Raw genomic sequence first — 23,922 nt, forward strand, 5'->3', positions numbered from 1 at the left:
AAGATTCGACCTCGGACTCCCGAGAATTTACTACTTGTGCGATTCTCCTATACTTGGGAGATTAGTTTCGCGAAAGCATTTTTGCGAACGCGTCACTGACTATACCCTTTTGCCACCAGCCTTGCCTTATAGGTCTCTACCTTTCCATCCGAACCTATCTTCCTTTTGTAAATCCATTTGCATCCAATAGGTACAATATCTTCTGGTGGATCCACTAAAGTCCAGACTTGGTTGGAATGTATGGAGTCTAACTCTGACTTCATTGCTTCCAACCATTTCTCGAAATCGATATCGCCTCGTTGTAGATTTTGGGATCCTCTATGTGTTCCCTATCTCCAATGAGGAATATTTCCTTAATATCTTCTTCAAGCATACCTAAGTATCTATCAGGAGGATGGAAGACCCTACTAGATCTGCGAGGTGGAGGAACAATGTGTACTGGCTCTGTATGAATGGGTTCTATAGGATCCATGACTCGTTGCTTTTCAGAGACTTTCTCTTCAAGCTCAATTTTCCTCCCACTGTCTCTATCAAGGATAAACTGGTTTTCCAAGAAGATGGCATGTCGGCTCACAAATACATTGTGATCCTCTGAGACGTAAAAATTGTATCCTAATGACTCTTTAGGATATCCTACAAAATGAGCACTTATGGTCCTAGCCTCTAGTTTGTCCGCCTATAGTCGTTTGACGTGGGCCGGACATCACCAAATCTTGAGATGACCAAGACTTGGTTTCTTACCATGCCATATCTCATACGGTGTGGTACAAACGGATTTAGAGAGAACTCTATTAAGTAGATATACTGCGGTAAGTAAGGCATCTCCCCAAAGAAACATAGGTAAATCAGTGAAGCACATCATGGATCGGACCATATCTAATAGAGTCCGATTTCTTCTCTCTGACACCCCGTTGAGTTGAGGTGTACCCGAGGAGTCCATTATGAGACTATGCCATTCTCCTTGAGATAGTCCCGGAATTCCCCACTAAGGTATTCTCCTCGTCGATCTGATCGAAGAGCTTTAAGGGGTTTTCCAGTTTGTTTTTCCACTTCATTTCTCAACTCTTTGAAGTTTTCAAAAGATTCAGATTTGTGTCTCATAAGATACACATACCCATACCATGAATAATCATCGGTAAAGGTAATGAAGTACGAATAACGTCCCCTAGCTTGCACATCGAATGGGCCACATACATCTGTATGTGCTAGGGTAAGTATTTTAGTGGTCCTCTCCCCATGTCCTACAAAAGGCAATCTAGCCATTTTTTCTTGAAGACAGAACTCGCAAACTGGATATAACTCGGAAGTCAATGAGCCAAGAAGCCCATCTTTATCCATTTTGTTCATTCTGTCCTCTCCAATATGGCCAAGCCTGAGATGCCACAAATATTTTTGGTTTATCTCATCCCTGGATCTTTTGGATCCTTTGGCACTCACTTCTTGCTCAGACACATTTACAGATACATCCATATGCAAATGATAGAGACTGTCAATCATAAAACCACGTGCGACTATTTTATTTCTGAAATAAATAGAACAGCAGTCTTTGTCAAATGTAAAAACATGACCTTCTTGTGCTAGACATGAAACAGAAATCAAATTTCTGCTAGCAGCAGGTACATAATAGCAGTCTCTAAGTAATAAACTAAAACCAGACGGTAGTCGCAGAGGGTAGGTGCCCACAGCCACAGCAGCAACTTTTGCCCCATTGCCAACCCGAAGGGTTACCGCACCTTCCGCCAGCCTTCTACTTTCCTTTAGACCCTGCATGGTAGTGCACAAATGAGCACTAGAACCAAAATCTATAACCCAACTAGAAGTAGAAGAAACCGTTAGATTAGTTTCAATTACGAGCAAGTCTATACCTTCTGAAGGTGTTTCAGTCTTCTTGTTCTTCAGGCTCTCGAGGTATGAAGGACAGTTCCTCTTCCAGTGGCCGTCGACATTGCAGCGGAAACATTTTCCTTTGTCATTAGCCTTTTTATTTTGAACTTCCTTCTTTGGCTTCTTGTCTTTCTTCTGCTTCTTCGTAGGCTTCTTTTTCTTCCAAGTAGACTTTCTCTTGGAACCAGAAGTCAGCTCAGCAGCAAGGACATTGCCTCTTGAACCTTTCAAGGCTCCCTCAGCAGTTACCAACATGTTTAACAGTTCAGTCTTAGTGCATTCAATCTTATTCATGTGGTAGTTTACTATAAACTGTCCAAATGAATCAGGAAGAGATTGAAGGATCAGATCTACTTGCAATTCCTTGTGCATGTTCATACTGAGCTTCTCAAGCTCCTCCAGGTCCTTGATCATAGTCAAATCGTGATCATGGACAGACTGCCCCTCGCGCATCTTTGCTTTGAAGAGCCTCTTGGACACTTCAAAACGAGCTATGCGACTCTGCTCACCATACAACTCTTGCAGGTGTGCCAGTATGTCCCTAGCAGTCTTTATATTCTCATGCTGGTATTGGAGTTCATTGGACATAGATGCCATGATGTAGCACTTGACCCTAATGTCATCGTCTGTCCGATTTTAAGGGGCCGCACACTGATCAGCGGTCGGACATGCTGGTAATGTGGGGATATCATTTTCGAGCACATAGCCTATTTTCTCGCAACTCAGAATAATTTTGAGATTTCTAAGCCAGTCTCTGTAATTGGTACCGGTCAATCGGTTGGTCTCAAGAATACGGGTCAAAGGGTTTGAGGCTGACATTATGATCTGCAGAGAGTAAAGATTCTAGTTAGACTTTTGTACTTGATCCTAATCTGTTCTAGGGTCTTTTAGAACAAATGTACCTCCCACTATTTTCATGAATTTCTCACACTCCTCTGGTAGGAAAACGGAAATCCTACACGACTAGAATTTCTAGTGGGTACTGCGGTCCCACCGATTTACATGGCACCTCACCTAACAGTTATTGGTGACACATAAATAGATGAGTGTACAACTCTTGTACAATGCTTCTCAAGCATGTTGCAGTGCTACTTGAGGATCCTAGTGTTATTTTGATGCTTACAAAGCCATTGAGGCCATATGGAAGTGCTAATGCTATTAACTTAATTAATCCAGTACATAAGTGAGTAAGGAAGAAAGATTTGATATATCCTTGATACGCTTTGCTTGATACGTTTAAAAGAACCTTCAAGAGTGTATCTAAAAACAAATTATATTGGAAGAACTTGAGAAAAGAACTAATTTACAGTTTAATATGCCTTAGAGTCAAGTTATTTTGATTGAAGCTTAACTCTGTCATTTACATGCTTAATGAGCTTAAACTTTAATGTGCCAAACATCCTAAGGAGAAAAAAATGATTTACAATGTTGTTACTTCTTTTATATGTTTAATGTGCAAATCTAATCTTAAGTTGCAGCAAAGTGTGGAATGAGTCGACCCTAAGATTGGTGGAGTCGACCCCGGCACATCATGGAACCATCAGGCACACTTCTGCAAAAATGGCACGGATGAACAGTAGTTGAGTCGATCCCAAGCTTACTTGAGTCGACCCCACCTTGAGTCGACCCCAAGACTGTGTCATTCAAAATTGGGTCTCTGGAATCCCTGATAGGGTCGACCCCAATGGAACTTGAGTCGACCCCACTGAACCTTGAGTCGACCCAAAAAGAGTTGAGTCGACCCCAGTGAAAAACAGCTGAAATATAAGGTTCTGTATTTCCTGAGAGGGCCGACCCCAATGTAGCATGAGTCGACCCCAGTGAAAGTTGGGTCGACCCCAGTGAAAGTTGAGTCGACCCCAAGTTTGATGAACAGTGGTTTGAGTCGACCCTAGAAAAGTTTGGGTCAACCCCAGCACGGCTGACAGCATAACGGCTAGTTCTGCAGAAGTACTTTTTGAGCTCCCAACGGCTATAAACGGCTAGTTTCTCCATTCCAACGGCTAGAAAGTCATCTTTGGAGGTTAGAGAAATATTTAAGAGCCACTATTCATCAAAGGAAGTAATCTTGGTGGGAATCTAAGTGTGCACTCAAGAGAAAGAGGAAATTCAAGAAAGTAAGGTTATTGCTTCATTCAAAGAGCCAAAAGAAAGTGGTTGAGCAGATTTTAAGAGACATTAAGAGCTCCACCAACCCTTGAAGAGTGAAGCAATTTTGACAAAGAAGAGAAGAGCCTTATTAAAGCGATAACTATATTCTAAACTCTTCTTTGTAGCTCATAATTGTTTTATTTGCTCATTTAGGAGCTTTAGTTTCTTGTTCTTTATTCTTATTGTAAGGTTTGTTGGTAAGCCCGTAAAACCAACGTAGGTTGTTGGTCAACCCGTAAAACCAATGTAGGTTGTTGGTAAGCCCGTAAAACCAACGTAGGTTGTTGGTCAACCCGTAAAACCAACGTAGGTTGTTGGTAAGCCCGTAAAACCAACGTAGGTTGTTGGTCAGCCCGTAAAACCAACGTAGGTTGTTGGTCAGCCCGTAAAACCAACGTAGGTTGTTGGTAAGCCCGTAAAACCAACAGTTAGGTTTATTGGTGATCCCGGAAAATCAATTGTAAAGGTTTTGGATTGTGAGCCCGAAAAACAATCCTACTGTAATCCGAGAGGTTATAGTAAAATTCCCAAGGGGACGCTTGGGGAGTGGACGTAGGTGCCTTGGGGTGCACCGAACTACTATATATCGTTGTGTTTGTGTTGTGCTTGTTCTTATGCTTATTCTTGTATTATCTTTCATCTTTACTCTAGTTTAATTCATTCTAGTAATTTAAGAAAGCATCCACCGCACTTAACTAAGAAAACATTTAAAGCACCAAAAATTTAGAAAAACCCAATTCACCTCCCTCTTGGATTGTCACATTGGGCAACAAGTGGTATCAGAGCAGGTGCTCTATAATTTCTAGGACCCAATTCACCTTTTTTTTTGATTTTGACCTAACCGTCAAAAAGCCAAAGATCATGACAACTCAAATAGATAGTTTCCTATGAGAGGGACAATTAATTGATCGACCTCCACTATTTAATGGTATAAACTACACACATTGGAAAGTACGTATGCGCATTTTCATTCAAGCACATGACTATGATTTATGGAGTATCATAGTCAACGGGGTACACACAAACACTAATCATGATAAGAAAATGGCTCAGCAAAATGCAAAAGCCATGAATATTCTATATTGTGCATTAGATGATAGTGAACTTAATAGCATATCTTTTTGCATAACTGCTAAGGAAATCTGGAATATGCTTGAAGGTAAATATGAATGCACTAACATTTTTAGTGAATATGAAACTAGCTATGAAGAAAAAGAGCAGCAAACTGAAATTAAAAATCTATGCTTTATGGCACATGAAGATAAGGTATGTATTGGAACACAAAGTGATTTCTCATTCCAAGATGAAGTACATGCTGAAACTCAATCTGATTTTACATTTGATGAACTTCATGATGCTTTTTCTGATCTATACTTAGAATATAAGAAGCTTAGTTTAAAGAATAAAAAGCTAAATCAGAAAAATCTATCTCTTGCTGAAAGCTATGATATAATTCAGAAAAATAATAAATTGCTTTCAGAAGACAATGAAAGGTTAACTAAAGAAGTTAACAAATTTAAGCCTATAGTTGAAAAATTTACTATCAGCTCTGAAAAGCTGAACTTAATGATAAATAATCAAAGAGCTGAATTTGAAAAAGCTGGATTATGATATCAATCTTGGTACACACAAAAATCCCTTAATGACATATGTGTTAAATCCTCCACTATCTATCCTAAAACAGATTCTAATTTATCTGATGAACCTAATGAACAAAAACAGAAAATTAAAAATCCATCATCTACTTATGTTAAATCTATGTTTGTTAAATTTAATAAGAGTATGCAGAAATACATTCCTTGTAATCCTAAAATCTGCAAACTAATAAACAAAATGGTTATTAAGAGAAAATGGGTTCCAAAAGAAACAATTATAGCGAACCTGCAAGGACCCAAAAAAGCTTGGGTTTCTAAGTTGAAAACCTGATCATTTTTAGCAAATGTGTCTAGCTACCCAAGATTCCAATATCTGGACAACGGGTTCTCTAGACACGTGTTAAAGAATGGAACTTAAAATGTAATTAAGAAGAGTGACTAAAATGGAAGAAATAATGAAATTAGTAATCCTTGCATCCTCTCATATTGAAATTGTAGCTAGTATTAATCATTTTTGTGATATAAGTGATACTTTTGGTATGAAAAGAAAATATATCCAAGTCACTCCATCTTCCTATATTATGCTTTAGTTATTGATAGATAATTTGCTCAATCAATACTCTTAGAATAACTCTTTGAATTCTCTATATGCTTGATTGAGAGTTCTTATCCATGGCATTATCTTCTATTGATCATAAACATAAGAATGTCTACTTGGTATATTTTTAAAATATATGCATTAAGAATACCAAGATTAAAGAGACTAGTTTTGGCATATAAAATCAACTCATACTAGTATGGATTTAATCACAAAAGACCTTGTTATTGGCTCACTTAGATTAATTTTTGCAAGGTCAAAGTTTGCTATGTATGTCATCTAGAAAAACTAACTAGAATCATTTCTAAATCTGAAAACATTGTTTTCACCTTTTAGCCTTTGAAAATTCTCCATAAGAACTTATTTGGATCTCTAGGATTGTGAACCTAGGAGATAAGCCTTCTGATTTTGTAATTGTGGATAATTTCTCAAAGCGAACATTGTTTTTGTTCTTGGCACTTAAATTGAAATATTTTCTACAGTAGCACAAACTTACAAAAGGTTTCAAATGAAAAAGGTTTGCAAACTGTGAAAGTATCATGGCACAGTTTTGAAAACCAATTTGTTAATAAGGTTTGCACAGAAAACGGTATTGAATACAATTATTTTTGCACCAAGAATACTATTGCATATAGGGGTTATAAAAATACAAAAATAAAACCTTTGTTGTGTAAAGACAATGCTTTGTGATAGCAGTTGATTAATGTTATCATCACAGCTTGTCATATTATAAGATTTCTATTAAATCTATTTTTGAAGAAAACCCCATGTGAACTCATGAAAAACAGAAAATCAAATGGTGCATACCTTCATCTTTTTCAGTTATACATGTTATGTTCTCAAGAATGAAATATATGCCAAATCTGATAAAACAAGTGTTTCTTTGGATATTACTCTTTAAGCAATGCATATAGAATATTCAATGAAAGGATACTAGTTGTAGAAATATCAATTCATATTATTCTTATTAAAACTAGATCTTTTATTGAGAATATAGTTTGTCATTTTGCTTCTATTTAAAAGACATTAAGAAGAATGAACAAGATGATAATTGGTTAAGTTAAACTAAATCATTTTGAAAGGAATAAAATTTGAAATCTTGTTGAAGAATCTAAAAACTTTTTATATTTGGAACAAAATTGAGTTTTTCATAAAAACACTTAATTAAGAAGAATTGGTGATTACTAAAAGATTTAATCAGAAAAGATGAAATAGATCTTGATGAAATCTCTGCATGATTAGAAATCAAAGATAACCATTTTCATTTGTTTGTTTTATGAGACTTATATTTTGTCAAATGAATGTGTAGAATGAACTTCTGTATGGTTATATCATTAAAATTTTTATGTAAAAATAACTATCTATATTTGAAAAACATTCATTACAAACATGATAAAACACTATTTGATTTAGAACAAGCACTAAGAGCATGATATGAAAGATTAAGTAACTTTTTGATAGAAAGTAATAGTGATAAAACTATGTATCAAAAAGAAAAATTCTGATATCATAATTGCTCAATTATATATTGATGATATTATTTGTGGTGCTACTAATGAAGCTTTATGTAAAGTTTTTACTAAGCTCATGCAGGGTGAGTTCGAAATGAGTAAAAGGATGAACTAACCTTTCCTCTCGAACTCCAAATTAAGACAAATAAGAAAGGGGATCTTCATTGGCCAAAGTAAGTTCACAAGAATATTCTTACAGAAGTTTGGCATAAAGAAAGGTATATCTATGACCCCATATTGTAGAGTTTAAAAATGATGAGCAAGGTAATTTTATTGTTTGAAGCTGTATTACTATATCATACAGCTTGTAGGCCAAATTGTATACTCATTTTGTGCTTATATGCAAAGATATTAAACTAATTCTAATGAATCACATTTAAGTGATATCAAAAGACTCATAAAAATTTGTTAAGATAATAAAATTAAGTAAATACTCCAATCTTAAGTAAAAGCAAAACATGCATAATATATTCAGCACATTTGTAAGAATTATGTGAGCATTCCTTTGGAAGGGATAAAATCTGTAATAAACTATATTTAAACAAGAAGAGTTTGGAGTGAACATTTTTAAAGGGAACGGTTTAATCTTTCTATATTGCTCATCATAGGGATGGTGTCAATGGAGAGGCTGGTGGTAATACCCGGCACTATTTGACCCAACTACTCGGTGTAGGGCATATTAGGGACGGCACAAGAGGAAGGCTAGTAATAGTACCTCGTGCCCCTTCCAACTCCACCGGATAGGGAGCAAATAGAGTATAGAGCATAGAAAAGTAAAACCAAAACGAAATGAAGATCAGAATGTTCACTGAGTGCTTAAAGGAAGAAATTCAAAAATGAGGAAATGAATGACAAGATAAATGAAAGTATATAAGAAGTTTGTGAAAAGCCAAATGAAGTTTCGATCACTTGAAAACACACCTTAAGGATAAAATCAGTGTAGAATTATATAAATAGGAAGAGTTTATTTGAAAAAAATTAATTTTAATCGTTGACATACTTGTTCTTAATGCTTTAATGGTATGCATACTATATTTCACATGTAGCATGATGTTTTGAATTGTGAGTTTTCAAATAACATCATTTTGTTTTAGTGAATATCTTTTGAAAAATAAAAGAAAAGAACAATCTGAATTTGCAAATTAGGCAGAATGAATTAATTCGAATTTATCTTCCATTTTGCCTAACATTGGTACATAATGTTCTGATACATGTTAAAATGTCCTCCAATTTGTATTAAAACTCAATATTAAAAATAAAGATTCTGAATGTGCTCTGATGTGCTTGAAATATGTATTTTCAGTCTTAATGACTTAAAATGAGCTACAATGTAGAAAATACATATCTCAAATTATGAATTTTGAAAGCCTCCTTGAAAATTCTTATGAAATTCAGAATATGACCTAGTATAAAAGTTTAAACTCCATATAAAATGCTTATATCTTTACATTTTTGTAATTTTCATTATATGCTTCAAAGATTGCATCATGCTGGAGAATAATTTACTATGATTCTTAGATAAAAACTACAGCTTAAGAAAAATAGAATTAATTTTGATATCTTGGTTGTTTGCTCCGATACGCATCTGAAACATATCATTTTTTATCTTATAAGTGTACTGGAATTGGTCTAAATGATGTATTTTTCAATGATCTTGATTGCGAACAAATGTTTCTAAACATATGATGTTATTTTGATATTAAAAAGATTTATCATGCTTCATATATACATTGCTGAAAAACTATGACTAAGAAATTAATATTTTGAATATACACTCCTGCATAATTAAATGCTTCTATCATTAAAAAAAAGCTATTTTTAAGAAGAGAGTTAATGATCCTAAAGCTTAAAATATTTCAACTCACTTCAATAATTCTTATAGGAAAGAAAATGTAATTACTTTTGAAAGAAATTTGAGTTTCAAAAGAATTATTTTCTGATTAATATTTCCATACATATTCAAAAAAAATAAGAGGAAATATAATTTATTCTTGAAAGATTAAAAAGAGTGATTGCTATAAATTTTGAAAAATTCTGGATTACTCTACATTCTTGATATTATAGAAGAACAAAAAAAAAAAGTTTGAAAGAAAATGCATCTTTTGAGGGGGAGCTTTAAATACTCAATCTCTTTATTGAAAATTATCTTCAAACTCTAAACTCTCAAATGGAATGATTAATTAAGGGGGAGAAAGAAAATTTCAGAGGGAGAGATCATATAGAACTTAATCGTGTAAATTCACAACTAAAGATGAGAGAAAGAATACTAAATGTAAAGTGGTATTAAACTTTATGTTTCATTGAATATCTTTTGAAAGTTGGATTTCCATCTATATTCATCGGTAAATCATTTGTTTCTAAAAATTAATTGAAAAGAATTCCATCTGTCTTAGTATCGAAAATTTATCTTGGAATCTACTTATGAGTTCTTATTGGGTTGCACTTTAGTGTTTCAATCCTGAACCAATTCATTTTAATTGATTTTGATGCTATGATCTTTAAAGGAGTAAAATAAAGTCTTTAAAAGAGCTCTAAAAGAACTTTCAAAGCCTTGAATTTTATGTATCCTACATTGCATAAATTCATGTTTTGGTATCTATGCCCCAATACTTTTATATCATGAAAGAACTTTGAAGTCATTAAGAATTAAGGATTCAACATAATCTTATGTTTTTCGAGTATATAAGTTTTGATCTTTATCTGCTCTTATACTATACTCTGAAAATTAATTAGATTGCTCTCATTTTGCTATATACTTAATATATTTAAAATAAATAAATAAATAAAAGGGTGTTGGATTTTCATTCGTGGCTTCTTTGAATATTATTCTTGATACTCCTTGAAATAACTTGAAAAAGATTCCATCTACACTTGATTTGAAAACTATCTTTGGAATCTATATTTAGAGATCTCTTCTGGCTCATATCTTAAATGTTTCATTTTTAAAGCCAAACTTTTCATCCTTGATTTTGATGTGATCCAATCATAATTTTAAAACTATCTTAATTGATTCTGATCTATACTCATTATCTTGCCCTGACGGTATTGCCTTGAGTCACATAATTCATATTCTTGCAATAATTTGGCATGCAATGAATGAAATATTGTCTTGTGCTTAATATTTCATTATTTTGCAATCTTTTTGATGTTGTCAAAAAGGAAAAAAAATATCTGAGTATTGCTCATAATGAAGCATGTTCATTATGACTAGTGTCTTCTAGATTTTGTATTTGTTTTGACTATTATCTACTCTTTGTTATTGTCTGCATTTCTTTTCTAGAATATCATATTTTTGGCAAAGATGATGAAATACATTTTTTCTTTACTCATGATCTTTGTGTCATTACAATACTATTCATTGCTATTCATTCTTTTTGATGATGACAAAAAGGGGGAGAAAATATAAGAGAGAAACTAGAAGCAAATTCTATAAGAAAGATAATTCTATATAAAAAAAAAAGACTGTATAAGGAAGAAAATATAAAAGGTATATATTGTATACTTACGGGGGAGACATGTATTCTACACTTATGGGGGAGATATTTGACAAAGAGAAAATTTGAATCTGGCACATAATAATAGAGATTTTTCTTGCCTCGATACATGACTTGAAACTCTTGCTTTGACACAAACTTTTGAAAATTTTGTTTGAATGAAATACAAGAGTAAGGAGAGGAAAGCTAAAATTCATTTGGCATCTATTTGGATAAGATAGGGGGAGCTTTTGGTTTATTGATACATTCTCTAAATTGGACCATCTTGACACTTTTACACCAAAAGTATTTCCTATACATTAAACCTTACTTCTCACATGAATATCAATTTGCTTATACTCAATGTTTTGTAATCATCAAAAAGGGGGAGATTGAGGATTCTAGTGTTATTTTGATGCTTACAAAGCCATTGAGACCATATGGAAGTGCTAATGCTATTAACTCAATTAATCCAGTACATAAGTGAGTAAGGAAGAAAGATTTGATACATCCTTGATACGCTTTGCTTGATACATTTAAAAGAACCTTCAAGAGTGTATCTAAAAACAAATTATATTGGGAGAACTTGAGAAAAGAACTAATTTACAGTTTAATATGCCTTAGAGTCAAGTTATTTTGATTGAAGCTTAACTCTGCCATTTACATGCTTAATGAGCTTAAACTTTAATGTGCCAAGCATCCTAAGGAGAAAAAAATGATTTGCAATATTGTTACTTCTTTTATATGTTTAATGTGCAAATCTAACCTTAAGTTGCAGCAAAGTGTGGAATGAGTCGACCCCAAGATTGGTGGAGTCGACCCTGGCATATCATGGAACCATCAGGCACACTTCTGCCAAAATGGCACGGATGAACAGTAGTTGAGTCGACCCCAAGCTTACTTGAGTCGACCCCACCTTGAGTCGATCCCAACTGAACATGAGTCGACCCCAAGACTGTGTCATTCAAAACTGGGTCTCTGGAATCCCTGAGAGGGTCGACCCCAATGGAACTTGAGTCGACCCCACTGAACCTTGAGTCGATCCAAAAAGAGTTGAGTCGATCCCAGTGAAAAACAGCTGAAATATAAGGTTCTGTGTTTCCTGAGAGGGCCGACCCCAATGTAGCATGAGTCGACCCCAGTGAAAGTTGGGTCGACCCCAGTGAAAGTTGAGTCGACCCCAAGTCTGATGAACAGTGGTTTGAGTCGACCCCAGAAAAGTTTGGGTCAACCCCAGCACGGCTGACAGCATAACGGCTAGTTCTGCAGAAGTACTTTTTGAGCTCCCAACGGCTATAAACGGCTAGTTTCTCCATTCCAACGGCTAGAAAGTCATCTTTGGAGGTTGGAGAAGTATTTAAGAGCCACTATTCATCAAAGGAAGTAATCTTGGTGGGAATCTAAGTGTGCACTCAAGAGAAAGAGGAAATTCAAGAAAGTAAGGTTATTGCTTCATTCAAAGAGCCAAAAGAAAGTGGTTGAGCAGATTCCAAGAGACATTAAGAGCTCCACCAACCCTTGAAGAGTGAAGCAATCTTGACAAAGAAGAGAAGAGCCTTATTAAAGCGATAACTATATTCTAAACTCTTCTTTGTAGCTCATAATTATTTTATTTGCTCATTTAGGAGCTTTAGTTCCTTGTTCTTTATTCTTGTTCTAAGGTTTGTTGGTAAGTCCGTAAAACCAACGTAGGTTGTTGGTCAATCCGTAAAACCAACGTAGGTTGTTGGTCAACCCGTAAAACCAACGTAGGTTGGTGGTAAGCCCGTAAAACCAACGTAGGTTGTTGGTAAGCCCGTAAAACGAACAGTTAGGTTTGTTGGTGATCCCGAAAAATCAATTGTAAAGGTTTTGGATTGTGAGCGCGAAAAACAATCCTACTGTAATCCGAGGGGTTATAGTAAAATTTCCAAGAGGACGCTTGGGAAGTGGACGTAGGTGCCTTGGGTTGCACCGAACCACTATATATCGTTGTGTTTGTGTTGTGCTTGTTCTTATGCTTATTCTTGCATTATCTTTCATCATTACTCTAGTTTAATTCATTCAAGTAATTTAAGAAAGCATCCACCGCACTTAACTAAGAAAACAATTAAAGCACCAAAAATTTAGAAAAACCCAATTCACCCTCCCTCTTGGATTGTCACATTGGGCAATACTACTTGGTCTCTAAGTCATGAAGACCTCACCTAACAGTTATTGGTCCCATTTCTTAGTTAAGTCAGACCCACCATATAACCGTAGAAATAAAGTCGTCATTGGGTCCTCACCTAACAGTTATTGGTGCCCAACCCCACCTTTATCCTACAACATCTCATATCTATAGAGAGGTCCAGCCCTCCGATGCAACTTGCCCACTGTGTCCAGCCGAGACAAGTCAACATCAAAAAGACTTTAGCAACTCTACTACGGTGGAAGACCTATGGACTTAATATTGGTTAATCAGATCTTAGTGTTTGCAACCTTGAGCTCTTCATAAGAGGTAATCGATCAATTGGCCAGGTAAGCAGGTGGGAGGCTTCCCTTACTCAGAAAGTAAGGTCCTAATTAAGTAACCACCTTTCATCCTTTCCTAGACACCAATTAGATCAATTAATCTAATATGACTCGCTCATGTTGGTTCACTCTCGACTTGATTGAGGAGGTTTTAATTTAGGTCTCATTGGGTTTGCTACATCGCATGTAAACCTATCTACCCCGCTCTCATTCACATCACATGCAAACAGCATATCGTAGGCAGTTATAATCGCAGCAATAAATAAAGCTAAACTTTAAATAGGTGATGATCATGGATTCTAATTAGGTCATATTACAAGCACATGCACGTCAATCGATCAACTGGTCTTCAACTCTTGAATTGGTTCCAAGCCTTCTTGATTCGATCCTTGATCAACTCTTGATCCAATCGCCATCAACCGCTCAGATCGCCGTTCATCTCATGCACTATCTTCGACTTGATCGTTGACGCACATCACATCACAGAAATACAACCAGATATAAAATAAAAATAATAATAAATTACATCCCCTTTTAAGAGGCACGCAGGCCTCTCAAAACATCAAATAAGATGCATGCAAGCATCTGAAAAATTATATGACATTGTAGATCACATCGCAGGTCTTTTACAATTGATACCAAAAGGGTTTGAATCCTATGATCATCACCACATGCAGCAATTATACTTTTCAGATCTGAAACTTAATTGATTATGTTATGACATAGGTTGCTGATCATGCTAATCATGATTCTAAACTTTGTAATCTCATTAACAATGCAATTAGAATCATCATTTTATCACATAAAAATCAGCATGCAAAAATCAGCACCCCTGAAAAATCTGCATGCAGAAAATTTTCAGCATGCATAACCTTTTAAATTTCAGATCTAAGATGCCTTTAGATAATTAATCCTTACCTTAATCTACGATGCCTAGGCTCTGATACCACTGTTAGAACCCGCCCATGCTGCAGAAAATTTAAGAAAAATTCAGATGCAGCGGAAGAGGCATGCGCGGGATCAACCGTTCATCGCATGAACGTTGTTCAAGAACTGTTCGTAGTTAGATAAAGATTAAAAATTTTTAAAACAATTATGAAGATCAGATCTTTACCTTGTGCGGGTAGATGATCACCGCAAACTGAAGTTCGTGATTTTGGAAGAAGGCTCGCTTGAAGCCGCACAAGCGTCCGGCCTCTACGGATATCCACACAAAGCAGAGGACCAATCCAAACGCTTCAATCTCCCCGGGGTGCTAGCTCCCTTGCAAAGATTGGTTTTGATGGCTGATCTCCTCTTTTTTGATCAACACTTGATTGTGCTTGGGAGGAGGAAGAAGAAGGATGAAGTTTGAAGAAGATTCAAAGCACCCTCCACCCTTTTGCTTTCCCTTGCGTTGGATGATGCAAAGGAGGAGGGAGGAGGCCGCCAAGCTTCCTTTCTTTTTCACCTTGCTTGCGGCTGAAAAGAATAGGAGGAAGAGGGCTCACGGCACAAGGAAGAGGAGAGGAAGAAGTTAGTCTAGGGTTTGGCCTTTGACTCCTTATAAAGGCATATGGAGCTCCTACTTATTAGGAGCTTCATAATTTTCCTGTTTGGAGCCAAGAGGAGGGGCGCACGCCCCCTCTTCCTTTTTCTTTGATTTCGGCCAAGCCCTCCCTCCTAACCCTTCATCACGCACGCCCCTACTTGATCTAATCAAGTGGGGCGTGGGGCCTAACCCTAGGTGGCTTAATCCTCTTCCAAATAGGATTGGGTGCACTTCAAATCCTAATCCAATTAGGAATTGATTGAACAATGACTCTATTGAACCCTTCAATCCTAATCAAATTAGGAGTCATCATAATTCATTGGATTAATAATTAATTTGGACTTAAGAAGTCCTAATCCAATTAGGACTTATTTAATTTTAGTCCTAATCCAATTAGGACTCTAATTTGAATTCGAAGTCCTAATCCAATTAGGACTTCTAGGAATCCTATTCTAAGTAGGAATCCAAATTGAATTCAAAATCCTAATCTAATTAGGATTGTAGGAATCCTACTCCAAGTAGGAATCCCAGTCCTACTCCAAGTAGGATTCCCAGTCCTAATCCAATTAGGACCTCAGAAATCCTACTCCAAGTAGGATTCGTGTTTTAAGTCCAATTAATCAATTTCCATTCCTTCTTCAATTGATTATCAATCGAATTTATTACACGTGATTCATAATCACTTTTCAACCATCGAATCTGTTAGGAACCCGCCCATGCCGCTGATATTTCAAAAAAATTCAGATGACAGCGGAATCGGCATGTGCGGGATCGACGTTCATCTCATGAACGTTGTACGTTCATCTCATGAACGTTGTTTCATGAACCGTTCGTAGATGGGTAAGGATTAAAAACTTTTAATCTAATTGGAAGATCAGATCTTCACCTTGTGCGTGTAGATGATCACCGCAAACTGATGATCGTGGTTTTTGGATGAAGATTCGCTTGAAGCCGTTCAAGTGCCCGGCCTCTACGGGTATCCACACGAAGCAGGATCCGATCCAAGCTCTCTATCTCACCGGGGTGCTAGCTCCCTTGCAGAGATAACTTTTGATGGCTGATCTCCTCTCTTTCAATCAACCCTTGATTGTGCTTGAGAGGAGGAAGAAGAAGAAGCAACCAAGGAAGAAGAACACAGCCCCTGCAGCCTTCTTTCTTTTCCCTGCGTTGGAAGGAAGAAGGGAGGAAGAGGATGCCGCCAACACCTTGGACTTTGTTCTTCCTTGCTTGCGGCTGAACCAAGAGGAGAGGAGAGGGAGGCGTACGGCTTGAAGAGGAGGAGGACCAAGTATGCCCTAGGTGCCGCCCACAAGCCCTTTTAAAGGCATGAAGGGCTCCTACAAATTAGGAGCCCTTGATCACCTTCCAAGAGGGGCGCCGGCCCCTCTTGTGTTGCCGCCCCAGGCCAAGGAAAGGAGGAGGGGCGTGTGCCCCTCCTTGATGGTTGCCCTAATCCTCTTTAAGTAAGGATTTGGATGCCCTAATGTGGTTAAGTCCTAATCCAATTAGGCTTAGTCCAAGGGTGAACCAATTTGGGTCCAATCTAGGTAAGTCCTAATCCAATTAGAACTTAAATCAATTTTGACTCAATTGAACTCTTCAATCCTAATCCAATTAGGAGTCTTATTGATTCATTAGATTAATAATTAATTGTGACTTAAGAAACCCTAATCCAAATTAGGACATATTTGATTTTAGTCATAATCCAATTAGGACTCTATTTGAATCCGAAGTCCTAATCTGATTAGGACTCTAGGAATCCTACTCCAAGTAGGAATCCGATTCTAATTCAAAACTCCTAATCTTATTAGGATTGTAGGAATCCTATTCCAAGTAGGAATCCCAGTCCTACTCCAACTAGGATTCCCAGTCCTAGTCCAATTAGGACTCTAGGAATCCTACTCGAAGTAGGACTCTTGTTTTAAGTCCAATTAATTCCCTTTGTTCCTTCTTCAACTGAATATCAATCGAATTGATTACTTGTGATTCCTAATCACGATTCAACCATCGGATCGGTCAATACTTCTAGTGTGTGTGATCCCATAGGTTCTACTCTGACTGGTAGTGAGATATATCATGATCTCTATCATGATATCATTGAAAACTCCTTTCAATGGATTGGAACGATTCCAACTCTACTCATTAGGGTTTATCGATCATCGAGATAATCCCTGTGAGTCCCACCATCCACCAGTGACACCTAGCAGCATGTAGTGGCTACCCAGTAGAATAGAATGATGAACCTCTAGGTGCAGTTATCATGTGATACAGTCCTACTATCGTGGATCCCTACAGGACGGAGGTCATGGACAACTCGTCAAACCCCATCGTCTGTTATATGTGAAGATTTATTCGACTTAAGTTCGAGAGTGAAAAACTCTTTTTCCACTGTGCATACTGCCCCGGCCGAGGTCTTACGAACTCAGTCTTATAAATCACATAGGATCTCTCCTTATCTATCAAGGTCGATAGATTCCTTATAGGTGAATACCCTACTCCTACAGTGAACTTACTGCAGCCAATCTACACTGCATGGACCCATATGGCTAGAGACCATGTATGTGTGTAGTCAAACTACAATAACCTCACTGTGAGTAGCCGAAGCACCGCAGGTCAAAGGACCAGTCACACTACTGCAACATCAAGCAAGTTACTGACGAGTGGATAGACATCCAAGTGACTTCTTGTATTGGTCACGCTCAGTACCCTTGTTCTTAACAAGCACCTGCACTATTACTTCAGTGTCGCCACACTGTGGACTCGAGTCTCGTCCATCCATAAGGAAAGTAATCTGTGCACTGATCTCATCGGATCGATCACCGTCCTCGTGATGATCCATCGATCAGGAGCATTCAGAAATTAATCACTGATGATACATGGCTCAAATTCTCAACTCTTGAGAATATGCATCATCATCTTATTAATTCCTTGGACGATTCATAGACACAATAATAATATGAATGAAAAAGATGCCTTTCATTTATTCAATAATAATAAAGTCAAGTACAAATTATGTCCTAGAATTAATAATGTGTCAGCCAAAATTGGCTTCTAGGGCATACATCTAACAATCTCCCATTTGCACTAAAGCCAATCAGTCATATATCTTAGTCCCATCTTCTCAAGGTGGACTTCAGTCTTTTGCTGACTTAGCTGTTTAGTAAACGGGTCTGCCACGTTGTCCGCGGAGTCTACTCTCTGCACTTCGACATACTTCTTCTCAACATAGTCGCGTATGAGATGGAAGCGCCGCTCTATATGCTTGGACTTCTGATGAGACCTTGGCTCCTTAGCAAGAGCTATGGCGCCATTATTATCGCAGTAAAGTGTTATGGCATCTGATGACATTACATCCAATTCCGCAATGAATTTCTTGAACCAGAAGCCTTCCTTAGCAGCTTCAGAGGCGGCGATGTATTCAGCTTCCATAGTAGAATCAGCAATGATCGGTTGTTTAGAACTCTTCCAATTCACCGTACCACCATTGCACAAGAACACATATTCAGATGTTGACTTCCTATCATCGACATCAGTCATGAAGTCTGAATCTGTGTATCCTTCTACCTTTAACTCTGATGATCCTCCAAAAACCAAGAATAAATCTTTAGTTCTTCTCAAGTACTTAAGAATATTCTTCACAGCTGTCCAGTGTTCTTCACCTGGATTCGACTGATATCTGCTTGTGACACTCACAGCAAGAGCTATATCAAGTCGTGTACATAGCATGGCATACATCAGGCTCCCTATTGCCGATGCATAGGGAATCTTGCTCATGCGTTGAATCTCTTCAGATGTGTTGGGGCACATCTTTTTGGAGAGATGAATTCCATGCCTAAGGGGTAAAAGACCCCTTTTGGAGTTTTCCATGCTGAACCTTTTCAGCACTTCCTCTATATACATTTTCTGTGATAGGCCAAGCATCCTTTTAGATCTATCTCTATAGACCTTTATTCCCGAAATATAGGATGCTTCCCCAAGGTCTTTCATGGAGAACTCTTTTGACAACCAGACCTTGACCGAGGTTAGCATGGGAATATCATTCCCTATCAGTAGGATGTCGTCCACGTACAGTACGAGAAATACGACAGCGCTCCCACTAACCTTTTTGTAAACACACGGTTCCTCTTCATTTTTGATGAAATCAAACGTTTTGATTGCGTCATCGAAACGAGTGTTCCAACTCCGAGATGCTTGCTTTAGTCCATAGATGGACCTTTGCAGCTTGCAGACCTTGTGATCTCCATCACTGGAAGTGAAACCCAAAGGCTGTTCCATATAGATATCTTCATCAAGATATCCATTCAGGAAAGCAGTTTTCACATCCATCTGCCAGATTTCATAATCATGAAATGCTGCAATGGCAAGCAATGTTCGGATGGATTTTAGCATGGCTACAGGTGAAAAGGTCTCCTGATAGTCAATGCCTTCGCGCTGACTATACCCTTTCGCCACAAGCCTTGCCTTATAGGTCTCTACCTCTCCATCCGAACCTATCTTCCTTTTGTAGATCCATTTGCATCCAATAGGTACAATACCTTCTGGTGGGTCTACTAAGGTCCAGACTTGGTTGGAATGCATGGAGTCTAACTCTGACTTCATAGCTTCCAACCATTTCTCAGAATCGACATCAGATATCGCCTCGTTGTAGGTTTTGGGATCCTGTATGTGATCCCTATCTCCCACTAGGAACATTTCCTCGGTATCCTCTTCTAGTATACCTAAGTATCTATCGGGAGGATGGGAGACCCTACTAGATCTACGAGGTGGTCGAGGGATATCGTGTACTGGCTCTGTATGAATGGGTTCAATAGGATCCATGACTCGTTGCTTTTCAGAGACTTTCTCTTCAAGCTCAATTTTTCTCCCACTGCCTCTATCAAGGATAAACTGGTTTTCCAAGAAGATGGCGTGACGGCTCACAAACACATTGTGATCCTCTGAGATGTAAAAATTGTATCCTAATGACTCTTTAGGATATCCTATAAAACGAGCACTTATGGTCCTAGCCTCTAACTTGTCTGCCTGTAGTCTCTTGACGTGGGCCGGACATCCCCAAATCTTGAGATGACCAAGACTTGGTTTCTTACCATGCCATATCTCATACGGTGTGGTAGGAACGGATTTAGAGGGAACTCTATTCAGTAGATATACTGCGGTAAGTAAGGCATCTCCCCAAAGAAACATAGGTAAATCAGTGAAGCTCATCATGGACCTGACCATATCCAATAGGGTCCGGTTCCTCCTCTCTGACACCCCGTTGAGTTGAGGTGTACCCGGAGGTGTCCATTGTGAGACTATGCCGTTTTTCTTGAGATAGTCCCGAAATTCTCCACTAAGGTATTCTCCTCCTCGATCTGATCGAAGAGCCTTGAGAGGTTTTCCAGTTTGTTTTTCTACTTCATTCTTGAACTCTTTGAACTTTTCAAAAGATTCAGACTTGTGTCTCATAAGATACACATACCCATACCGTGAATAATCATTGGTAAAGGTAATGAAGTACGAATAACGTCCTCTGGCTAGCACATCGAATGGGCCACATACATCTGTATGTACTAGGGTAAGTATTTCAGTGGTCCTCTCCCCATGTCCTACAAAGGGCAATCTAGCCATTTTTCCTTGAAGACAGGACTCGCAAACTGGATATGACTCGAAAGTCAATGAGCCGAGAAGCCCATCTTTATCCATTTTGTTCATCCTATCCTCTCCAATATGGCCAAGTCTGAGGTGCCACAAATATTTTTGGTTTATCTCATCTCTGGATCTTTTGGATCCTTTGGCACTCACTTCTTGCTCAGTTACATTTATAGATACATCCATATGCAAATGATAGAGACTGTCAATCATAAAACCAGGTGCGACTATTTTATTTCTTAAATAAATAGAACAGCAGTCTTTGTCAAATGTAAAAACATGACCTTTCTGTGCTAGACATGAAACAGAAATCAAATTTCTGCTAGCAACAGGTACATAATAGCAGTCTCTAAGTAATAAACTAAAACCAGACGGTAGTCGCAGATGGTAGGTGCCCACAGCCACAGCAGCAACTTTTGCCCCGTTGCCAACCCGAAGGGTTACCGCACCTTCCGCCAGCCTTCTACTTTCCTTTAGACCCTGCATGGTAGTGCATAGATGAGCACTAGAACCAGAATCTATAACCCAACTAGAAGTAGAAGAAACCGTTAGATTAGTTTCAATTATGAGCAAGTCTATACCTTCTGAAGGTGTGTCACCTTTCTTGTTCTTCAGGCTCTCGAGGTATGAAGGACAGTTTCTCTTCCAGTGGCCGTCGACATTGCAGTGGAAACATTTTCCTTTGTCGTTAGCCTTTTTCTTTTGAACTTCCTTCTTTGGCTTCTTGTCTTTCTTCTGCTTCTTAGCAGGCTTCTTTTTCTTCCAAGTAGACTTTCTCTTGGAACCAGAAGTCAACTCAGCAGCAAGGACATTGCCCCTTGAACCTTTCAAGGCTCCCTCAGCAGTTACCAACATGTTTATCAGTTCAGTCTTAGTGCATTCAATTTTATTCATGTGGTAGTTTACTATAAACTGACCAAATAAATCAGGAAGTGACAGTAGGATCAAATTCACTTGTAATTCCTTGTGCATGTTCATTCCGAGCTTCTCAAGCTCCTCTAGGTCCTTGATCATAGTCAGACCGTGATCATGGACAGACTGCCCTTCGCGCATCTTTGTCTTGAAGAGCCTCTTGGACACTTCAAAACGAGCTGTGCGACTCTGCTCACCATACAACTCTTGCAGGTGTGCCAGTATGTCCCTAGCAGTCTTCATATTTTCATGCTGGCATTGGAGTTCATTTGACATGGATGCCATCATATAGCATTTAACTCTAATGTCATCATCCATCCACTTTTGATGCATCTGACGCTGAACATCAGTAGGACGTGTTGGTAGTGTGGGGCTATCTGAATCGAGTATGTAGCCTATTTTCTCACAGTCCAAAACAATTTTGAGGTTTCTAAGCCAGTCCTCGTAATTGGTTCCGGTCAGTCGGTTGGTCTCAAGAATACGGGTCAAAGGGTTTGAAGCTGACATTGTATCTGCAGAGAGTAAAGATTCTAGTTAGACTTTTGTACTTGATTCTAATCTGTTCTAAGGTCTTTTAGAACAAATGTAACTCCCACTATTTTCTCGAATCCCTCACACTCCCCTGGTAGGAAAATGGAAATCCCACACGACTAGGGTTTCTAGTGGGTACTGCGGTCCCACCAATTTACATGCCACCTCACCTAACAGTTATTGGTGACACATAGATTGATGAATGTACAACTCTTGTACAATGCTTCTCAAGCATGTTGCAGTACAACTTGGTCTCTAAGCCATGAAAACCTCACCTAACAGTTATTGGTTCTATTTCTTAGTTAAGTCAGACCCACCGTATAACCGTAGGAATAAAGTCGTCATGGGGTCCTCACCTAACAGTTATTGGTGCCCAACCCCACCTTTACCCTACAACATCTCATGTCTATAGAGAGGTCCAGCCCCCCGATGCAACTTGACCACTGTATCCAGCCGAGACAAATCAACATCAGAAAGACCTTAGCAGCTCTACTACAGTGGAAGACCTATTGACTTAATATTGGTTAATCAGGTCTTAGTGTTTGCAACTTGAGCTCTTCATAAGAGGTAATCGAACAATTGGCCAGGTAAGCAGGTGGGAGGCTCCCCTTACTCAGAGTGTAAGGTCCTAATTAGGTAACCACCTTTCATGCTTTCCTAGACACCAATTAGATCAATTAATCTAATATGACTTGCTCATGTCGGTTCACTCTCGACTTGATTGAGGAGGTTTTAATTTAGGTCTCAATTGGATTTGCTACATCACATGTAAACCTATCTACCCGACTCTCATTCACATCACATGCAAACGGCACATTGCAGGCAGTTATAATCGCAGCAGTAATTAAAGCTAAACTTTAAATAGGTGATGATCATGGATTCTAGTTAGGTCGTATTACAAGCACATGCACGTCAATCGATCAACTGGTCTTCAACTCTTGAATTGGTTCCAAGCCTCCTTGATTCGATCCTTGACCAATTCTTGATCCAATCGCCATCAACCGCTTAGACCCCTGCTCATCTCATGCATCATCTTTGACTTGATCGTTGACGTACATCACATCACAGAAATACAACCAGATATAAAATAAAATAAAAATAAATTACATCTCCCTTTTAGGAGGCACGCAGGCCTCTCAAAACATCAAATAAGATGCATGCAAGCATCTGAAAAATTACATGACATCACAGATCACATCGCAGGTCATTACATTTGATACCAAAAGGGTTTGAATCCTATGATCATCACCATATGCAACAATTATAATTTTCAGATCTGAAAACTAACTGATTATATCATGACATAGGTTGCTGATCATGCTAATCATGATTCTAAACTTTGTAATCTCATTAACAATGCAATTAGAATCATCATCTTATCACATAAAAATCAGCATGCAAAAATCAGCACCCCTGAAAAATCTGCATGCAGAAATTTTCAGCATGCATGATCATTCAATTTTCAGATCTAATAAGCCTTTTGTTGCCCAGATAGACAACCCAAGAGGGGGGGGTGAATTGGGTTTTAAAATAATTTAAATATTTAAAGCGTTGTGGATGTCTAATTAAAACTATTGCAAGTTGTTTAATTAAGTGCAATGTGCTGTGAGTG

This window comes from Phoenix dactylifera, unplaced genomic scaffold (genome assembly GCF_009389715.1).
Source record: "Phoenix dactylifera cultivar Barhee BC4 unplaced genomic scaffold, palm_55x_up_171113_PBpolish2nd_filt_p 000213F, whole genome shotgun sequence".
Classification (NCBI taxonomy): domain Eukaryota; kingdom Viridiplantae; phylum Streptophyta; class Magnoliopsida; order Arecales; family Arecaceae; genus Phoenix; species Phoenix dactylifera.